We start from the raw sequence: 6,473 nt of genomic DNA on the forward strand, positions 1-6,473 counted from the left end.
GTTCAAAGGTTCAGTCCAGTGTCATCAAGGCAGGAGCATGGCAGCATCCAGGCAGACGATGTGCTGGAGGAGAAGCTGGGAGTTCTGCATCTTGATCCGACCATATCCAGGAGAGACTGGCATCCTCGGACAGCTAGGAGGAAGATCTCAAAGCCCACTCTCACGGTGACACACTTCCTCCAATAAGGCCACACCTACTCCAACAAGGCCACACCTCCTAATATTGCCACCCCCTGGGTGAAGCATTTCCAAGCCACCACAATAACCTAGCCCTTTCTGTTGTGGGTAAAAGTTATTGCAAAATAAGGAGAGTCTGAATTAGTATGGATTTATAAATTTTTGTTGTACTCTTTTTTTGAAATCGTTTCCAAAATATATGATGTGAGAGTAAATTTTCTTCCAATAATTTGCAATGGCTTAATTACATTTTCAAACATTTTACTAACACGTAATTATAAAGTAAACCATTATAGTAGATATTCATCATAGATTATCAAATAAATAAATGAATGTGATTTAATATCTATATTCAGTTAAACACATTTTAAAAGATGGTTATTTAGCAGTTTAGTAACTTTTAGTGTCTCTGCCTCCTTCCTGGATGACAATTGAAACTACATTTCTTCCTCAACCACTGTGTTGTCCGATGCCCTTGGAACAGATCATTTTGTCTGAGTAGGAAGTGCACCAGATCCTTCTGCTCTGAAGTAGTTAAGAGTTCTGTGAGCTAACCCTGGGTGAGCCCGCCATCCCAGCAGCAGGGGTGTGTCGGGTGTCCCCTGTCTTGCTTTCCTAACAAGTCAGTTTATCTCATCGTTCCTGCTTAGCTTCTCGTCACCCAAGAAACTCCACTAGGTGCTAGCACACCCAGCAGGCTGTCTTTAGCTCCTGGGCTTCCCTAGGGAAAGTTCCTTGAGAGCTTGAACACATTCTGAGAAAGAAGCTGAAGGGAGCAAAGGCTAGATCAGAAGGCTGAGGGGCATGGTCCTTCCTGTGGATTTTGGCAGCTCCTTCTCTGAGGGGGAAGAGAAAGTGCAGAGAGCCTTGAGGGAAGGCTGAAAGAGTGGACAGGACTGTGGATGGGAAGGAGGGTGAAGCCTGTTGATGTGCTGGAAGGAAACAGGATGGAACCGGATTGGGGAATCAGGCCAAGCTGAGGGCAGAGAGACTGTTTTTGAAGTCAGACAAAATCTGGAGAGAAAATTGTCATGATTTTTGGCCAAGTGCTAAGTGTGATCAGATATTACCTATGACTTCCCAGGCATGTGATTTAAACACATTCCTTAAATCTCTCTGTTTTTTTATCTACAGAGTACCTTCAATACTTGCTTGGAGGGTATGAGGCCTGAAGGATCCAGACATTCATAAAACACTCAAATGGGGCCTTGAACACAGGAAACACTTATTTAAAAGGAGCTACTCTTATTTTGTCTACTGTCCATAGTCTAAAGCCATTCTATTATGCTCACAAAAGGGCAAAATAAAATAATATCATATCAAGGGGAAGCATCTTAGCTCTTGCTTCTAACTCAGTAGTATATGCACACCCAAGGGAAAAAAATCAGATGTTTTCTTGGGAGCATCATTCATACATAACAAGGCAATGCTCAAGAGAGTTATTACTCTGCATTAGCCGGACACTGTCCACCTCAGCCTTGGAACACTCAGCAAGGAGGAGAAGCCTTCTGCACAATCATGAGCATAGGTTAAGTGTAGTACAAGTTTGAGGGCAGACAAAAGCAAATCAATTTATCTACTTTAGACACTGTCCTAAGTAAGTGGAATAAATCCCAAGGGCCAAGTTAAATAAAAGATAGGCCAAGGAATCGATACCAGCACAGGGAACAGAAAACACAATGTGTGCATGAGGCCTCAGGATATTTGGCCATGACAGTTAAACTTCAAAACAAAGATAATAAAATGAAATATAATTGTGTGTTCTAAGTGAAATCAGGAGGACTCATATGAGATCGTCAAGTACTGGCCATAGCCTTTGACTGGTCTGCCTTTAAGACCCTCCAAACCAGAATAGAAAGCACCATTACCATCCTTCAGCACTGAAAATGGTAACAAATTTGTCACCTTTGCCCTTTGTCTGTCTGATGACTTATCTTTCAATTTCCTACGGGAAGAGCGATTGATACTAAATGTCTTAGACTAGTGGGATTCCACAATTGGCTACATAAGCATGGGTTCTGTTCTTCATTCACAATGGTAGGTGTTTTGGAAAAGTCTGTAATTTTGTAATTTCTACATAAACATTATCTAAAAGTTATTTCTATAGTGCCCTGGTTAGCGTCTCTGCTGTTGTGACAAAGCCCTGACTGTAACCAACCTCAGGGAGGTTTATTTAACTCATGTTTTTGTGTCACTGTCCATCCATCACCTAAGGGAGTCAAACTGGGAGCTCAAGGAAGAAACTGAAGCAGAGACCGTGGAGGGATGCTGCTTACTGGCTTGCATGGATTGCTCCCCCTTCTTATACAACCCAGACCACCATCAGTCAAGGAAAGCCCCACAGACAATCTACAGGCCAGTCTGATGGAGACAGTTCTTCAGTTGTTTCCTCTTCCTGTGTATCCCTAACTTGTATCAAGTTGACAAAAATTAAGCAACTTGCTTTCCTTCTTTCTGGTTTCTTGAGATAGGGTTTCTCTGTATAACCTTGGTTGTCCTGGAACTTGTTCTGTAGACCAGGCTGGACTTGAACTCAGAAATCCACCTGCCTCTGCCTCTCAAGTGCTGGGATGAAAGGCATGTGCATAAATCATAAATACCTGTCTGTCTTTTCGTTCTTTCTGCAGGAGTATGAGAGACTTTGTCTTCACCATCCTTTCTTTTCCCTTTTATCAACATCCCTGCCAACTTCTCTAATTCTAAAATTAACAGAAATAATCTAAAATTTTCACATGTGACTTCTTGACAAAAACCTCTAAGCAACCTGAAATTCTCCTACTGTTTTAGATTTCTAGATCCTTGAACCTGGGAGGCAAGTGGAAATGTGTGTGTGTGTGTGTGTGTGTGTGTGTGTGTGTGTGTGTGAATTTATAGACAGAGTCTAAATGTAACTAATATATGAAATGTCTTCTGTCTTCTGGAAGTAACACGTGTCAAGGATTTATGTACAAAAATTTTCCTGGAGACAATTTGAGGAGCAATACCTGAAGAAAGGGAAGGAAGCAGAATGGGACCATCAAGAAGATGGTCTATGGTGACGTCAAAAGACACCATCCAGCACCTGTGTATGTGTCCCAGCAGGGTCAGCCTTTAGATATGAGATACCTAGGCTCCAGCTTCTTAAAGTGTGGGTTGTGATGACATATGGAATCATGTCACTAAATGTGGTGATGTCAAAAATTTGGCAATAGTGAAAGATCTGAATATGTAAGAATCAAAAATTAATTCAAAATCAAACCCGTAAGTAATCTGAGGGGTTTCTGGGAGTGCCAGAGTTTTATCCTGCTAGATCACTGCAGGTCTGAGCATACAGCATGTACATGTGCAGGTGGCAGCGATCATGCCTTTGCACCACATACTCCAGTGGATACTGTGGTTTGTCATGGGTTAGAATGTCTTCATTATGCTTCTTGAAAGATTTGTGCTCTTACTAAGACAGAGCGCAGAGGATGGCCTTATCAGGCATCAGTGGGAGGAGAGGTCCTTGGTCCTGTGAAAGCTTGATGCCCCAGTGTAGGGGAATGCCAGGGCCGAGAGGCAGGAGGGGGGGGGGAGCACCCTCATAGAGGCAGGGGGTTGGATAGGGGGTTTCCGGATGGGAAACTGGGAAGGGGGATAATATTTGAAATGTAGATAAAGAAAATATCCAATTGAAAAAAAGAAAACAAAACAACAACAAAACCCATACTGCATCAACTGTGAAAACAGACTTTAATGTTTGCTCAGCATTCATCAAATAGTGTGTCTTTGAGTTACACTGGGTTGGACTGTCCGATTTCAATTTTTTTATGTGAGTTGCTACTTTCGGTTTCATTTAAAAAATGAATTTGGCATGAGATTAATACTGAATTTCCAATGATTTCTGAAATAAGCCCGAAAAGACTTGCGCCATTTTGTAGGTATTTGTGTGCTATCATGCTCTCTAGGCACTGATGATTAGAACATCAGAATATCCATCAACCCTGGAAAATGCTGAAGATGCTCAATGTCCTGACCCATCAAACATTCAGCTAAAATTTAATTCTTTGTGTGAAGATAAAAAGCACATCTGTCCCATTAGTATGCAAATTTGCCTTTATCTTTAATAAATGGTGAAATTGTGTGCATCCCGAATTTTAAATATTTGTTTGATTTATTATCAGTCAAGGTGTAAAGGGTATAAACCCTTATTTTCTGTATCAGCATACCCAAAGTCATCTAGGAATCGCTCAGGCGGAAAGGGTCGCAAGTGGAAGAACTTTTAGAAGCTTTCGCCCAAGGGAAGAGGCTCAGAAGGGCAGCTGCTGTCAACTAAAGGACATGCCTAGGTTCTGGAGGACTAAAACTGTTAGTCAGAGAGCAGGAATTTGAGCGGTGCAGCTCTACACCCTTTTAGAAGTCAGGGAGAACAGATGCTACCCTCCGGCCATGGCTGTGTGAAGTTGCATTCCTCTGGTCTCTCCCCTGCCGCACACAACGCCGAACCCTTACATTTTGGCTGTTGCACTGGCCGAGGGAACGAGACAGTAGACTATAGAGAACAAATTCCTTGCTTTTGAGTTTCAACGATTTAAGCTTCAGTACGGACAAAAATATTTAGACCAACGAAATACAAGGTTTCTCTGCTATGGGTGGTGCTGAGGGACAGAGTAGCGCCCTAGAATGGGAAAAGCCCGTGTTTGGTCCCTAGTGTTGTACAAGACTACAAACAAACAAAAATTAGCATAGAAATAGGCCATGGCTAGAGCAGCTCATTATTCTGTTCATGGTCGTAGCTCTGAACCCCAGCAGCTCTAAGGAAAGGGCTCCTGAACCTCTCCCAGACTGGTCTCTGAGCACTGAGGTGGATAAAAGCGAACTACAGGGTTCTGTGGGACCATGGGATGGGACTTGCAGAGCAGAGGGCTAAGGAGTGAAGACTCCATTCCTGCGCCCTGGGACTTACCGACTGGTAGGGACAATAGATTCAATTAGCAAGGAACCGACCACCTTGGGGCTGAGGAGGTGCTTCAGTCTCCTGAAAGTCTGCGCAGGAAGCATGAAGTCTGGAGTTTGGCTCCCTGAACTTATATTAAAAAGGGAGGGTAAAGCTTTGTTTTATATTACATTTTAGAACTTTTGTTTTATACTCTTTCAAAAATGACTATTTTTTCCAGAAAGAATATAAGTGTATTATTATGATGGATTAATTCTTTAAAAATGTTTTATTCATTTTTACATCATCATCATCATCATCATCATCATCATCATCATCATCATCATCATCATTACTACTACTACTACTACTACTACTACTACTACTACTACTACTACTACTATTTTACATCTCAACCCATTTCCCCTCCCTCCTCTTTCCTAGTCTCTCCCCCACCTCCCCTTTGCCCCTCAGTCCAGTTCTTGTTTCTCTCCTCTCCTCTCCTCTCCTCTCCTCTCCTCTCCTCTCCTCTCCTCTCCCCTCCCCTCCCCTCCCCTCCCCTCCCCTCCTCTCTTCCCCTCTCCTCTCCTCTCCTCTCCTCTCCTCTCCTCTCCTCTCCTCTCCTCTCCTCTCCTCTCCTCTCCTCTCACTGTTTCTCCTCTCATACAGTTCTCTGCACAGGGCAGACCAAACCAAGAAAAAAAAATCCTGTTTCATGCTTTTAAAAATGAACACCTTTTATAAATTTTCTCATCTAACCTGATAAGTGCAGTTTACAACTGAAGAACAGATACAATTTCTGGTAAAATCATTATCTCATTTTCACAGGCTGTGTCTATGTATTCGAGAAACAGAATATATCTATGGCTTAATGTGAATAAATTAAAATATAATTACATAGTTTTCCCTAATTTATTAATTAGATATGTTTATGTGGCTTACCATCACCTACACAAATAAACAGATTAATTTCCATGTGAAATTTTAAAGGAAATATATGTGTGTCACCAGCTCACAGAGCACCTACATTTACAAATAGAGCCTTGGTAATATTGTTTTTGCTTTCATAAAACAATTGCATCAACTGTAAACATACAAAAAGACTCTTGCTTGAATAACTTAAACTGCAGACCATCTTAAGACAAATAGAGTTCCATAATAAAACCGAGGTTGTCTTTCTTTTGTATACATTACAATACAAAGTCTTTTTTTTCTTGTATAGTTGTAGACTTAGGAGGTGACACACACACACATACACACACCACACACACACTCACACACATACACACTCACACACACACCACACACACACACACACACCACACCACACACCACACACACACACACACACACACCACACCACACACCACACACACACACACACCACACCACACACCACACA

This window comes from Rattus norvegicus, chromosome 8 (assembly GCF_021556685.1).
Source record: "Rattus norvegicus strain SHRSP/BbbUtx chromosome 8, alternate assembly SHRSP_T2T, whole genome shotgun sequence".
Classification (NCBI taxonomy): domain Eukaryota; kingdom Metazoa; phylum Chordata; class Mammalia; order Rodentia; family Muridae; genus Rattus; species Rattus norvegicus.